We start from the raw sequence: 14,498 nt of genomic DNA, 5'->3' as shown, positions 1-14,498 counted from the left end.
TCCTCAGCATAGACGTATGTGATGGGACGGGAGTTAGGTTTTGCCTCCACCTCGGTGAGTAGCGTCTGCATTTTAACGAGGTCGACCACATTTCCGGATGACGTGTTTGAGTTGAGTTGAGAAACAATTGGAGAAATAGGCACTCATTACGAGAGCCGGCTACCCCAGATCATTTAGAAAAACAAAAATGACGTCTTTCTTATGGCAGATTTGATTGCACGATGTGGGGGCGCTAGTTCCGTTACGCTAGTATTACAGGGGGAGACAGAATGGCAGCAAGAGCTTGAGCTTGATCTCAGGCAGCTCTTTTGGGAGCCTGGTCTGCAGCATGGCACGGAATAAACCAGGTCTGTTGTGAGTAAGCCTCCCTTGTGGTTTTTCCCATGCGCGGCTGATGCGGGCGAGTTTGGGGCTCCGGTCGTGGTGAACGAAGGTTCCCACAATTTGGCGCCCAACGTGGGGCCTTTCCCGTTTTCTGCTGGTGGGGGTGCGAGGCATGTTTGTGACTTTGTGATTTGGCACTTCTTTTCGGGAGGCTGGAAGGAGCTCTTGTCTCTATAGCAGTGGTCGTACCTTGCACAATGTCTTAGCGTCACCTCTGTCTTTTTTTTTTCGTTGTTTTGTGTGTTCGTTCTTTTCGAGACGGAAGCAGCCCTGTGCTGCTGCCTCGGGGGGCAGTTAGCTCAACCTGCCTGGTGCAGCAGAGTCGCCCCGTTATCTTACCCAAATTCTAGTGTGTTCGCTGGCCTCGTTACTCGTGTTGGCAGAATGTGCGGGTTACGCCCAGTGTTCCAGAGCCCTCTCGTTCGGTCGCCCGCATGAGAGCCACGGTAGGTTTGAGTTTTCTCCGGCCTTTTACCTAATTAGGCTCTGGCTTGTTTTTGGAAATTTTTAATTTTTAATTCTTAGTAGACCATACTGTTGCAGTCCTTGACGTGTTCGGTACCCGACGAACTCTGCTCGCTCCCTGTCCGTGGTCACCGGCAGACAGCTATCCGGACCTTGCAAGGCCGTTGACAGGGTTTGAGGTACTTTAGCAGTGCCCTCGTCCGCAGAATTGTCACACTCCAGAACCTCCAGGCCGCACCATGACAATTCTAATTCGATATTGTTGTAACCATGCATGGCACGCCAAGAACGGCGCATTTTGATGTCACGCGGTTCGCCGCGGTAGGCATAACCATGTGCGCTGTTATTACTTGATATACCGCTCTCCTCGATCACGCGGATATCAGGTTGATAAGGTGACGTTACGGCCTATCCGGCAGAACGGTATCTCGGACGGATTTAAGACCGCCCGCAACCTTGAGTACGCTTATCCCTTAGGATTTGCAAGAGATGGCCCGGAAGGGTTACGCTTCAATGTAAATCCCTGGTAAACTTGGGAAGGAGCCAGCTTTCAGCTGGTCTAAGGCCACGTCACGGTTCCCGGATGTCGCCGTTTCCTCGAGTATTTGACACCCTTGTATTTGCGCAAAGGTTAGTCATTGTAGCGAGGGTCCTGCGGGGCCCAACCTGCCAATACGGACCATCCGAGTTTCAGCCCGTATATGTTTCCGTCAGTACTGGGTTTCGGTCAACACAACCGGAGCCCCAAACTCGCCCGCATCAGCTGACTGATGTTGGCGAGTTTGGGGCTCCGGTTGTGACATGGTTACACGTGTCATGACACGTGACATGTGACATGGTTACACGTGTAGCGGGAAGTGGAGCATCCCTCTGAACCATGCGTCATGAGCCTTTTTTCTTACAAATAGTACAGTTACCTGTGCCGCTCTTCATTTGTTGGCGCGCACGGATTAGCCAAAACCGCTCTCTCATCTGTACGAGGGCATCTCTGACTCCCGAGTGAAAGACCTGTTTATAAGCTGTCCGGATGAGAAGCTCGCTGTAATATGTGTGTGGAGGGATATGGCTCGGTGTCTTTCCGAGAAGGACAGTTGACTTGCGTGCATTCGTCCGCCTACTCGTAAGATGCCGTCGTCATCGAGAAATGGTCGCACGTCTCGTAATCGTGAGAGCGGAGCGACAGGTTGCTGATGCCCGATGCTGTCACTGCGGTGCTCTAGAAGATGTAGAGTGTATACTTCTTCATTGCCCACAAAACCAACCTTCACAAACCGCACGATCCGGGTCTCTTAATCAGCTGGACTGTCGCACCCCCCTCCCTTTCTCTCTCAAAATTGCTTGGTCCCTGGCAAAATCCAGCTCACCAACGCTGTGCCCTCAAAGCTCTTTTGACATTTTTTTACAGCGCAGGACTTCTATCCTTATTGCTAATGGGCTCATTATTTCGTCACCCACATCACCATCAGCAATGGGGTAGAGTATCGCCCCTGCGATGAAACTCTCAATTCATCGTCTTAAAAATAAAGTGGTTCTTGTTGTACTCGGGACTGGCTACTCCAGGAACACTTTGCTTCTCATTCTATCTCGTATGTTCAGTTCGTACCCTACTGATACCGTCGCTCTACAAAACTGACGCCGCTCTACAAAAGATACAAAGCGCTTCAGAGCAAATCTCGTTTGCTGTTTTCTTTTTTTAATTGACTTACCAACCAAATGCTGTTTCCGAATGCTCATACATTATCGGTAAAACGCCTTCAGGCCGCGATCGAAAGTAATTGTTCTGAGGCTGGAACATACAAACGGACAAACACACAAGCCTCGTGTACTCAACCTCAACACTAGCTTCACTTCTACCGAAACTACCTGAACACAAACCTCACTAAAGGCAAGGCACTAAGTGTGCCCATCTGTAGGGAGTACAAGTGTCATGGTACATTCCGTCCTAATGGACGACGGAAAATGGGCAACATGCAAAGGACGAGAGCCACAATGGGAAGTGCTGTAAACCCTCAACGCATTAACCTCAGGTCACATTAAGTCACCTTTTATTGTAATCCATCTCATCCTTCTTTCACCATTTGTTAGTCATCTTTTTTTTTGTTGCCATCTTTGTCTTTAATCTATCTCATCCTTCCTTCACCGTTTGTTAGTTTATCCTATATTTCCTAATTCTTTTCTTTTTTATTTATTTAATTCTTCTTCTATTTATTTTTCTTCTCTTTCTTTTTCTTTTTGGAATAGCAAACCGACGTCCCGTTTGGCTGACCTTCCCCCTTATTTTCCTTTGTTCTAATAAACATATCCCCCCTCTTACAACGACTGCGCTTTTTATTATTATTATTTTTTGAATTTTGCTTTATTCGAACCGTCACGCTGTCTCGACGGAAATGCATGCGTTTCGGAACCGATTCTTCGAGATGTCCTGCCAGCTCAGTCCGCTTACAGCGACGGGCGAGCCGATGAAAGCCCGTGAGACTGGGTTTACTTTTTCCTCTCTCTTTCTTTGTCCATATAAATTATAGCGATACCACGGGGCTCACCGCTAAGGTTTGTTCGTTTGCTTGAATACTTTTTTTAAAAAGTCTCGCGATGTTTCCGCGCTTCCGTTAATACGTCACTCATTTTGCGACACTTGGCTTTTAGCGAATTGCCATTTATATATAGATTTTCCCCCCGGCTGTGTTGATTTCGTTATAGCGAGGGCTTCATGCACTTCAAAGTCTTTCGAAGGATGAGACGCAGGTATACACACGATATTGCCTGCAAAGGAATACAGCGTTCCATACGAAGCCACCAGAGGGGTAGGCTGCAATGTTGGAGAGTAAACATTGTTCGAGAGTAAACATATCGGCATCATGAACACACGAGCACAGAACGTACTTCAAACGGGTTGCCGTTGATATTTGGTCTTCTAGACAGCGCACCTAAGAAACGAATACCTACACGTAGGCCGACAGACTTACGGGGAAACTCGGATGCAATCTTCGAAGTATACCCCGAAACGACGCACACAGACGAAGATATATGTGAGCTCTTGAGCACTGAGAGATATGACAGCAGTCAGTATTGCGAAAGAATGTTTGTTACACCCGCATAACTAATGAGGGTATTTCATGTAACAAGTTATGAAAGGCCTTCTACCGTCTTCGTCCAGGTTTATTAGTTCGCTAAAGTTTGTCGTCGAAGAAAGGAACAGCGCAAGAAAAGACAACGCATATAGCCAACACGAGTAATGGTCGAACCTCACCACTTTATTAAAGGGAGAATTCGCCCTCCAAGCATCAATTTACCCTTTCTTCTTTTCTTTTTTTTCACGGGTAGTGCGTTCCCCAATTTACCGGAACCCCGCTCCATTTTTCGCTGGCTTGAGAGACACAGTTTATTAGCGGCATTATAAAACATTGACATCTCCACATGGTTTGAAATTCTCTCGCAGAGAGGAGACGTACGCGCGACGTCAGTGTGACGACATTGTGACAACACGAGGGTGTTCCCTTGGAGCCAGGCCTCCTGGCTGACACACGGTATACGGCAGTTTGTCTCTGCGGAGGGGAGAGAGTGAGTAAAATTTCGAGAAACCACGCAACAAAATGTGTGTCCACTCACAAGGCAGAAATAAGGGGGTATTCGTAGACCGGTAAGGGTGTACAGAAGAAACCACGTGCGCCTCAACCTTGAAATGTTACCCGCATATTTGGGAGAAGGGCCGAAGGATATCACTTCACGGGTAATAGGAGAGAGAGGAAAACCGCGGAGGTGCGCAGGATATGACCAACTTACACAGCGCGCTATTTGAGTCCCGGTGCAGGGAACACGTGAGAAGGAGGTGCGGAAGAGGACGTTGACACCTGACCGTCCCGGCGGCGAAATTCCGTAACGTAGGCTAGTTTACGCATAGGAGAATGCGCGCACGCCTATTGGTTGGCACCGCGGCAGCATGAAAACCTGCGGCGGCCAGAAACGGATGGAGAGTTGCCATCGCCGCCAGCGTGGCTGCGAGTACTTGTTTACACACTGCAATAGGAACTGAAGTATTGAGAAGGGAAGGTGCAAGGAGCAAAGAAAGCGAGAGATGAATAGTGAAAAGTGTGATCTCCTAGTACAGTGTTGCAATTGTGGAAGTTTTGTGGTCAGCCCTCGTTCCGTGCGGCGTTCCGTGTTGTTTGGCGTGTGTGTGTGTGTGTGTTTGACATAAGCCGTTGCACAAGTACGGTGGAAGAATTCAGTATTGCTTGGCTGCACCTAAGTCTACATAAACTCGACGGCCACTCAAGACGCACGCAGTAGAAGCCTCAAATTCGTTTTGTTTTCATAATTGCGCTTCTCGCTTGTGGCTACCGTTATTACCGCACGTTGTGCAAACACATTTCAGCTGTGTTTCATACATTTGCTGAGATAATTTAAGCGTTCTGTTATTCTTGCGTCTGAGAGGATCTTGCAGTCATGCAAGTCATGCAAGTGTCATGCAGTGGTCTTTTTTACTTTGAAGAAGACAAAAGCAGTGTCAAATAAGATCACATGTACAAATGCGTGACACAAATGGCTATTCAAACATATCCTTCTGCAATCATTCTACCAGTGCATGCTCTTACGTTACGTCTTAAAGTCGTGGACATATTTCCCTTATAGATCCACTTACCGTTCTTCCAGCTCTGTAACACAGTGCTCTCTCTAAATGCAGATATACTATGACAAATGGTTGTTGCTGTGGCACGCGCCTATACTGTCGTCCAGGGGATGGTTTAGGGGTCGACCCCCCTCAAATCATGCCCATGGTAGTGCATTTGGGAGAGGAAAACGGAGGGGGATCCTCCTCCCCCATGTAAAGTCCCCATAGAAACTGCCCTCCTGAAATATTTTCTGGCTACCATCACGTCAGCAAACTGCAGTCCACTCGGGAAGGAAGTGGTACCCCATGGTCATGGGCGTACCGAGAGGGGGCCATGAACATGGAACTCCAAGATCGCTTGTAAAAATGGTGCACTCTTTAGTCATAGGTTGTAATGTTTATTCTCAGATGCCATGATAGGAACCTCTGAACGCCCAATGTCCGTCTCCAGAAAAAGGGGTGTTCGAGGGGTTGCACTCTTGCTCCACTTGGAAAAAACCCTGGTAACGTTAATGCTCATGGTTAATGCCTAACACCAAAGCGGTCACACCCTATGGACTAATTTGTAGTCCACTGGATTTGCTAGAAGTTAAATTTATATTTCTACTTCCTTGACACATGGTGCCTGTAGAAATTGGCAAGACTCAGTGTGCCGTGTGTGCCTTTGATTGGCAAGTCTCAGTCTACAGTAACAGACTCTGCTGGCACTTAATACAGGCATTTTAATTTAGTTCTGGTGCTTGGAAGTCATGAGCACTTTATTTTATGTTATTATTTTTAAATTATTGGTGATTATATGGCAAAATAACTTGTTACTCAATTAACCTCTTTTGAAAGTTTTGGAGTATTATTATGAAAGCAACATTACACTCTTCCTCCCACACACGTTTTTCCTATTTAAGCTTGAAACCTCGTTCATCTTACCAAACATGAATAATTGAACCTCTTTATGCAATAAGGGGATAAGTCGAAAGATACCAAACCCAGAGAATGTGCCTGATCCGATTGTCCGTCCGTCATCTGCTCAGACTCCCCACATTACCGTGGTATACACCCTTCTCCCTTTCTGACCACGAATGTTCCTCTGTGTTGTTAAAAAAAAAAACTAGCTAAACTCCCTTGCTGGAGCGAAACCTGCATTTTCCTGTATCGTCCAAGCAAGACTACTGAATGGTGTGTCGCTACTCTTCGCACACTAGGTCCACACTAGCACATACTTCTTCAGTGCTCACACCAGAAACCTTCCCGAACCACCCTTTCAGGATCTCTTAATCAGCCGAACTCTCGCCCCCATCACATTGTCAATATTTCTTGGTCCATGGCCACATACAGCACACCAAAGTTCTGCATTCAAAGCATTTCTGACCTATTTTGGCATCATAGGACTTCAGTACTCACTGTTAGGTGACTCATTATGATATTTTACCACACCACCACAGTCAACGGGTTTGAGTATCGCCCCTGGTGATGAAACTCCCCAATCATAATCACCAAATAAACTAGTTGTTGGGTACACACTAGCACAAATTGTACAATACACATTCAGAGTACATGAGGGGTACCAGGGCAGTTTTCTTCCTTATATGTACCTATACGCCTATACGTAGTCTCAAGCGTTGGAACATGCATCACCACGACTCCATCATCATGGACAGGTCAGTGACGCAACCTGCAGGAGTGAGACAGGCTCTCTCAAGAAACATGCGAAACATTTCACACTGCAAACGAATTATGCGGGGTAGAATATATGCGACGGCATTGTGTGAGGTGCAATAAGTGTAGAAATCTTCAGTAATAGAATGTTCCAGTATTCATGAATACCGAAAAGTCACAAAAGCTCCGTTCCTCCAGTATACTTGCAAGACCAAACTATCACGGCAAATCAGCATTGCGTCGTCTTGGCAAGCATTTGCAAGCTATCCGCCATGCTAGAATGCCTAGAGCAATAATGTGAATTGCCATATAACAGCTGTTGCTACACCAGCTAATCCTAAACGCTATCCGGACCCACCGCACTATCTGCACACTCCGTTCGTGACACTTTGTGGTCAGTTTAATTTACTTCGATTAATTCTTCCACATTAATGATTTGTGCCACAAACATTGCCAGGAAAATATTGTAAATATTGTCACGTAAAAGGGTTGAAAACAAGATATAATTGGGACATGTTCCGATTGGAAGCAGTGTCAGTACGCATCATTTGTGTTGAGGACGAAGCATCTTCAAATTCAACGTATGTTACGAATGTCCTTCTTTCTAAATTGTTATGGACGACGCCCAACGATGGCTGGATGACTGCACTAAACGTACATCTACCTCGCGGATTATTAACACGGTGAAGAGATCTGAACGGTGAGTTCTTTGCACTTTCAGGTAGTTCTGCTGTTTCAATCTGTTCACTGCTTACCCACCTCCTGAAAGCAATATCTCATAGGGTAGGGGTTTAGGTATGATGCTGGTTGATGATTAGGGGTCTTGAGGTGCATATATAGTCATCTTAGCCCATATTATGCCGGACACTAGTACAAAAATTCAGATAGAAAAATCATGGAACAAGACTAGATTCGCAATATGCAATCTTAAATGTGTATAACTTGCTCAACAAGGAGTTCAGGTTCTCATGAGGTATATTTGTTGATCTTATTGCAAGACAGTGCACTCTCATGTTACATAGCTAACATACGACATGCTATTTGTTGTTCATTTGTTCATCTTTGTTGTCACAACCAGGTTGCTTCCTTCGAGGCATGGCTGTGTTCGAGGCCATACGCCTTCATGAAACTAAGCTGGAGATGTAAAACAATGCCCATGAACTGCTTGCAAGTCCAGCTGCTAACCCAACACAGAGAACAGTGTATCACTGGTATGAACAGTGGTGAAAGGATGCATATGGCGATGACAGAGAGGCCATTCAGAAGCTGAAGGAAAAGACTTGTTTATACAGACAAGATGGTAACCCCTGCCATGCTTATTTTAGTTTATGTTAAGTTGTTTTAGTGGTTAACATATTTTTAAACCTAGTATGAAATAATGCTACATATCATGGTTAGCGATGTTGAATAGGAAGCACAGAATGTGTTAAAAATAATTTGAGGTACACCGACTTGGAAGATTACTAGAAAAAAATTATGAATTTGTGAAATGTTGCTTTTTATCGCATCCGTTAATTGCACACTGATGTGGTTCCGATAAAAATATGATATAAATTTCATTTGGAAGTATGTCCATTGTACAAAGGTTCATCATCTGCAGCAAAAAAAAGAAAGAAAAAAAAAAGAAATAACGGACTTGACCATCCCCACACTCATGCGGCATTGCCTTGCTCCTTCACCCCAAGTATGCTGCCAAACGCCCACGGGAGCAACCCAAACAGATTTACGTTGCCTGCAAAAACATTTGGTACAAATTAACTTCCCACGCTTGAGGTACTCACAAGAATGGCCTTCTGCGGCAGCACAGTGCACAAGGAGCACTGGAGACCAGGATATACTTCAGCAACGATGGGTCTTCACCTATTATATCTAGCTCACTTCAACTGGAGGCGACACCAGCCTGCTGAGCTGGCTCGTCATATCATAATTTTTATTTTTACCAAAGGTTTAGGGGGTACAGGCAAAAAGCTACGACACTGTAGCTTGGCGGGGCCTGACCCCTCAATTACTTCAGTTCGACAGTTCGAGGCTTCAGTTATTTTTTCTTTTGTGGTAGCTGAAAGAGTTAAGTTGTTGTGCTTTCCCTGTTTATTTCACACACATTATTGCCTTGCACCGTAGAGTCGTGTTAGTAAGCATCGTGTCCGTCATCGCTTAAACTGATTATGGTCATTCAATGGCTCGCCAGTGTCCAATGTCACCTAAGTGTAGGCTGTTCTCGTGAGAACCTGAAGTTTGAAGGTTAATTTCTACAAGTTGTTTCTGAAGAACGCAAATCGGGGAATGGTGCTCCAGTGTGTTTGGAGGAAACAGCGACGATGCGTTGTGGGCTGAAGCAGCCTTGCGGGGTAACGCCGGATGTGTGTGACGGTGGTCAAGTTCTAAAATTCTTTCACTGCAAAAGTAGTCCTTTTATGAAACGTTGTGGAAAAAATAATCAAGGTGTGTACCATGAAATGCAATTGTCTCATATTTTATCCGAACCACCTCATTGTGCAATTTGATGGCTGACTAAGTGGCAAAATGCAATATATTAGAACTTCCTTTTTTTTTCTCACATACTTTTCCAAATAAACGCACCTCAAAATATTTCTAGCATGTTCTGTGCCTCCTAGGCAAGAGTGCTGAACAGTTTGAGTGGCTCTGAAAAAAACTGCGGAGTTCCATAAAAATTCAATGAAGTTTTGAATTTTATTTTTCTCACGGCATAAACTATCGATCAGCCACCGATCACAAAGTGTCGATCAACCTTCAGTACATATGGCACGAAAGTGTTACGCTTTGTCATCACTCAGAAGAGATCTGGTTAGAATTTGCAAAAAAAAAAAAAAAAAAAGCTATTTTGTTAGAATTTTTTTTTTTCAATACGTAGGTCACATGTCCCTTCGCAAATCTTCAAGAAGCGGCCACAAAGCAATTTTCTTTTTACAAGCGGGAGAGCATTGGCTGCATGGGAACAATCAACCACAATTTATTTGAAAGAAGTCAGGGACAGTCTAGCGCAACATCTGGGACATGGAATGAACCAGGACATAAAGATAGAGTGCAAGCGAGTCAGTGTAGCCTTGGAGGAGGCAATATTACCCTAAGTTTGGGATGTGCAGAGACGGAGAAGAGACTTAGAGGGAGACAGGACTCCTGTCTGCATCTGTTGACCTCCGTCTCTGTACATTGATTCAAGGTAATATTGCCTCCTTTAAGACTTTGTACCTCCGCCAGCTAGTGGTGATCATACTAGTAAATATGTAACACCACTGTCTTCTTAGTTTCTGCATGAAGAGCCTGTTTATTTTTCCGTTGTTTCAACGTGATTTTACTTATTTGTAGGCGCCTCAACCCTTCATGACAGTTGCTGAAAAACCAGCTCTTCATAGCATCTGGCCAAAAGTGAGCCAGGTACTTTGCCACCTCCATGTGGCTCAGCCAGAGTGGCACTGGCTAAAATCTACGAAGAATGTCCGCCCAGAACAGCGGAGGGAGCTGATGTTAGCATTTCAAATGATTTGTTGAGAAAGTGTGACTACAACCATGTTTGTGTGTAGCAGTGAGCTCGGGCTCATTCCTACGCGTCACCGATTATACTAGCTAAGCTGGTCAAAGTTGTATTAAGATGTCTGGAAGCACACAAAAATCACATTTATGACAGGGCTAACAGCTCCCCAGGGCCATTAAAAATTGGCCAAATTGCATCCCAATTCCAATGCTGACATTTGCCATGCTACTTTCTATTTTGTCTGGGTTATTCGTGTAAAGATACCACCCTCTATTTGGTAGTCCTCCATTCTCAATTTTGTGTTTCGCTTTAACTTCAAATTCACGATCTGCACTACTCAGATACAGATGTGAAGACCTCTATCAGGAAAGGTCTACCATTAAAGCTGATGGCTGTTCAATCCCACTTTGGTCTGTCAATTAGAAAAACCATAAATGTTTTAGGAAACGACAAAAATGCTGTACAGTCAGGGCTTGCGTGACCCATTTTATGGCTTGATTATTCGTTCATTTCGATTTAAAAATATTCATATTCAATTTGTATTTGATTTCAACTTGAAAATCACTATTCGTGCCACCCTATTTTCTAATTGTGTCAAGGTCTGCAGCTCAGTCTAAGACCCACAACAGTGCTTCTAGTTGCAGTGGTGCATGCCTGTCGCCAACTCACAGTTGCGGCTGCCATTGGTAATGATGACCGAAGAAACAGGCATCCTACAGTAGTTTCAAAAAGGCTGTTGCGATACGCTTGTCTGAAACTGCGAAATTGTGGTAGAGCCTGTTCGTTCCACCATTGCAATTGAACAGGAGCCAATATGGCAGCATACACTGCAAGAGTAGTGTGTAGTGCGTTTTTGCGTATGCACTCTTTTTCCAACAACAAATTCATAGACACAAGTCCAACTTCCTACTCCTGACAATGAAAACATGACTAGGAAGCAAGCGAGCTGTTGAAGATGATGCATATACTGTAAAACCCCCGAGACTAGGGAACACGAAGGGACAGACACAATACGAAGTCGAAGTCGAGACTTTGTGTTGCGTCTGTCCCTTCGTGCTCCCTAGTCTCGGGGGTTTTACATTATGCGTTGCTACTCCTATTTGAGTGGATCAGCAGAGCGACAGGAGCAAAAGAAAAAGTAAACAAAGTAAAGCAATGCTTTTCCAAAAAAGGAAGAAAAAAAGACTCTCGTACATTTCTCTTGTACAGTTGCTTTGCCATATAAAATTTTTTATGTTACCGTCAAATGCCATTTACAATGTGATGATCCATTTCAGATTGTGTATGCTGACACTGCAGATGGTTTGGAAAAAGCGAAGGAAGAGCTCCAAGCATTGCTCCAGGACTGCTACAGAGCATGTGTGCAAGCATTCTTGCAAAATGAACAGCAGTGGGTGATGCTCTTTCGAAAAAGAATCTTAATGCGAGGCCCGACATGTACAAAATAATGCGCAAAAGTATAAGATGCTAAATATGCAGCATAAAAAGCATTTAAAATAGAGTACAAAATACTCTCAAAACTGAAAGTAATTTGAGTAAAGCACTAAATACCCAAGTATTTAAGGTACTATTTAAAGTACTTTACCATTAGCAGCAAGTGAAACGCCTATTCTGGCTGATGTGGCCGTACAACTGAAAGGAATAAACTTCATCTGCCATACTTAAGCACAATGTTTATTTCCAAGGTCTTTGTGTCATTTTGGTGAGCTCAAGTAAACTTTGGTGATATATTCTGACCCAAAACTTTGTAACCCCTCCTGTATGGCAGCTTGGGTTTTTCAACTTCTGAAGCGTGTTTATTGCTTTGGTGACTAAGGAAATAAATGCTGGGATTATCTTGTACCTAATCCCATGGGGATTCACCTGAGAATATGAATAGGAACAGTTTCTGTATTGCGTAGAGTATCAAAATACAGCAAAAAAGTATACTCTATTTTGAGTACCTACGTAAGTCTGCACGAGGCTGTAACACCAACAACTTTGCTGATGCTGACATGGCAGATAGGTTGGAAAGAGCCAAGCCATGCGCGTGTGCAAGCATTCTTGCAAAATGAATAGCAGTGGGTGATGCTCTTTCAAAAAAGCCTCAAAAGCATCCTAATGCGAGGCCATAACACCAACAGCTTTGTCAATTTTCTGTCATGCCAATCCACGGCAGAGAATTTGCTACACTAAGACACCCTAGAGGCCACTGTGTTCTTTCCAAATACATATTTATTGTACTTTCAGCAGAGGGAGTGTTATGTGACGAATAAGACGTGGTGGATATTGTGGTGAGCTGTGCAAAACTTGAAACATTCATTCTGCAGCAGTCAAAACATTGAAATGCACTTGAATCTTACTATTACAGATGCCAAAGGAGGCAGACTTATGTGAAAACACAGCATGCCACATTAAAGATCCATTGCAGCTTCTGCCCTGTGAAAACTTTGCTGTGCATTGCCACCTATCAATGCAAAACCACAACATTCAGCTTTGTTTGCATGAGCTGCTGGTTCTTGCTTCCAAATCATCTGAAAATGCACACATGGTGTGTACCCGTGCAGTATGAGATAATCATTCGACTCCAAGATGTGTAACTAGCAGTTTTGAGAAAAGTTGCTAAAAAATGTACAAATTACAGTAAGCTGCATTATCTGATGCAGAAAAGTAAGTTTCAGTTGCTGTACAGTCACTCGCAAAATTACCAAATGGCCCATGGTAACTGGACAAGTGCTACAACTTGCAGTTTCAGGTCACAAGCTCACACATGAACAGACCGCTCAAGGGAACCATGCTGCATAGGTTACCACAACTAAAGGCAGCTGTGAATTTTATTATTACAGGCAGATCCCCTTTCAATCAACATGACATACGCATGGTAATTATTGGTATATCGGCTCTTGGATGCACACAGACGACCTTCCGCACCACTCCCCTTTATTTGGAGGGGGTGCGAAGCTTGGAATATTGCTCGCGAAACCGCACAAATTGACTACATCCTTTCAAGCATCGTCGACTGAGGACGCAAGAATAACAGCACACTTAAATTCTACTTCAGTTCTCTCGCCAAATGTACGGGACACAGCCGAAATGAAAATAGTAGTTGCCCTTCATGTTTGACTATACGGAATACTTTGCCCTCATTCAGAATCCCATCACAGCAACAAGTTCCTGGTGGCTCTACTTATACCTGCGTCAACAGAGGCCAGAAGCGAGAAGTGCAATTAAGAAAACGCAACGAATTTCAGAATTTCTTGCGTGCTGAGCGGTCGTTGAGTTTACTGACACTTGGGTGCATCTACTGATCGTACTTCCATGCGAGCTTAAAACACATACACCAAACAACACGAAACGCCGCACGGAACCAAGGCTGGCCACAGAACTTTCACCACTGCAACACTGCACTACGAGTAGTAGTTCATCTACCACTTTATTTGCTCCTTGCACCTGGTCGTCGCAATAATTCAGTTCGCACTCAGTAAACACCATGGTAAACACACACTGGCCGCCATGTTGACCGCGGTAGCGGCTGCGTCCGTTTCTGGCTCCCGCAGGTTTTCAGGCTGCCGCAGCGCCAACCAATAGCGGTGCAGCGCATTCTCCCATGCGTAAACTAGCCTACGTTACGGAATTTCGCGTCCCGGCGAGGACGATGAGCAGATTCTCCTGTATGCCCCTCCCCGCCCGTGGGGGATATATTTATTAGAACAAAGAAAAATAAAGGGAGGAAAGGTCAGCCAAACGGGACCTCGGCTTGCTATTCCCCAAAGAAAGAAAGAAACATAAATAAAAGAAGAATAAAATAAATAAAAAGTTCGGCCGGCCGGCTTTCACGACAAAATACCGTTAACTCTGGAAATACCTCGAGTGCGAGCGAAAGGGCAGGAGTGTTGTATGTTGTCGAGTGCACCT

The 14,498-nt window shown here is 44.6% G+C and overlaps 1 protein-coding gene and 1 long non-coding RNA gene across 5 annotated transcripts in view; both read left to right on the top strand.

The window, feature by feature from the left end:
* LOC135394233 (ras-related and estrogen-regulated growth inhibitor-like protein) overlaps positions 1-14,498 on the top strand; it is a 333,384-nt gene that overhangs the window by 55,087 nt on the left and 263,799 nt on the right. The gene's annotated exons all lie outside the window — the stretch shown is intronic.
* Positions 4,712-12,577, top strand: LOC135394232 (uncharacterized). The gene is made up of 3 exons (XR_010422797.1): positions 4,712-8,411; positions 10,439-10,596; positions 11,882-12,577. It is a non-coding gene; the product is annotated as an uncharacterized LOC135394232 (long non-coding RNA).

The sequence above is a fragment of the Ornithodoros turicata genome, chromosome 5 (assembly GCF_037126465.1).
Source record: "Ornithodoros turicata isolate Travis chromosome 5, ASM3712646v1, whole genome shotgun sequence".
In the NCBI taxonomy this organism is placed as follows: Eukaryota; Metazoa; Arthropoda; class Arachnida; order Ixodida; family Argasidae; genus Ornithodoros; species Ornithodoros turicata.
This window is presented reverse-complemented; position numbering and strand designations above follow the sequence as displayed.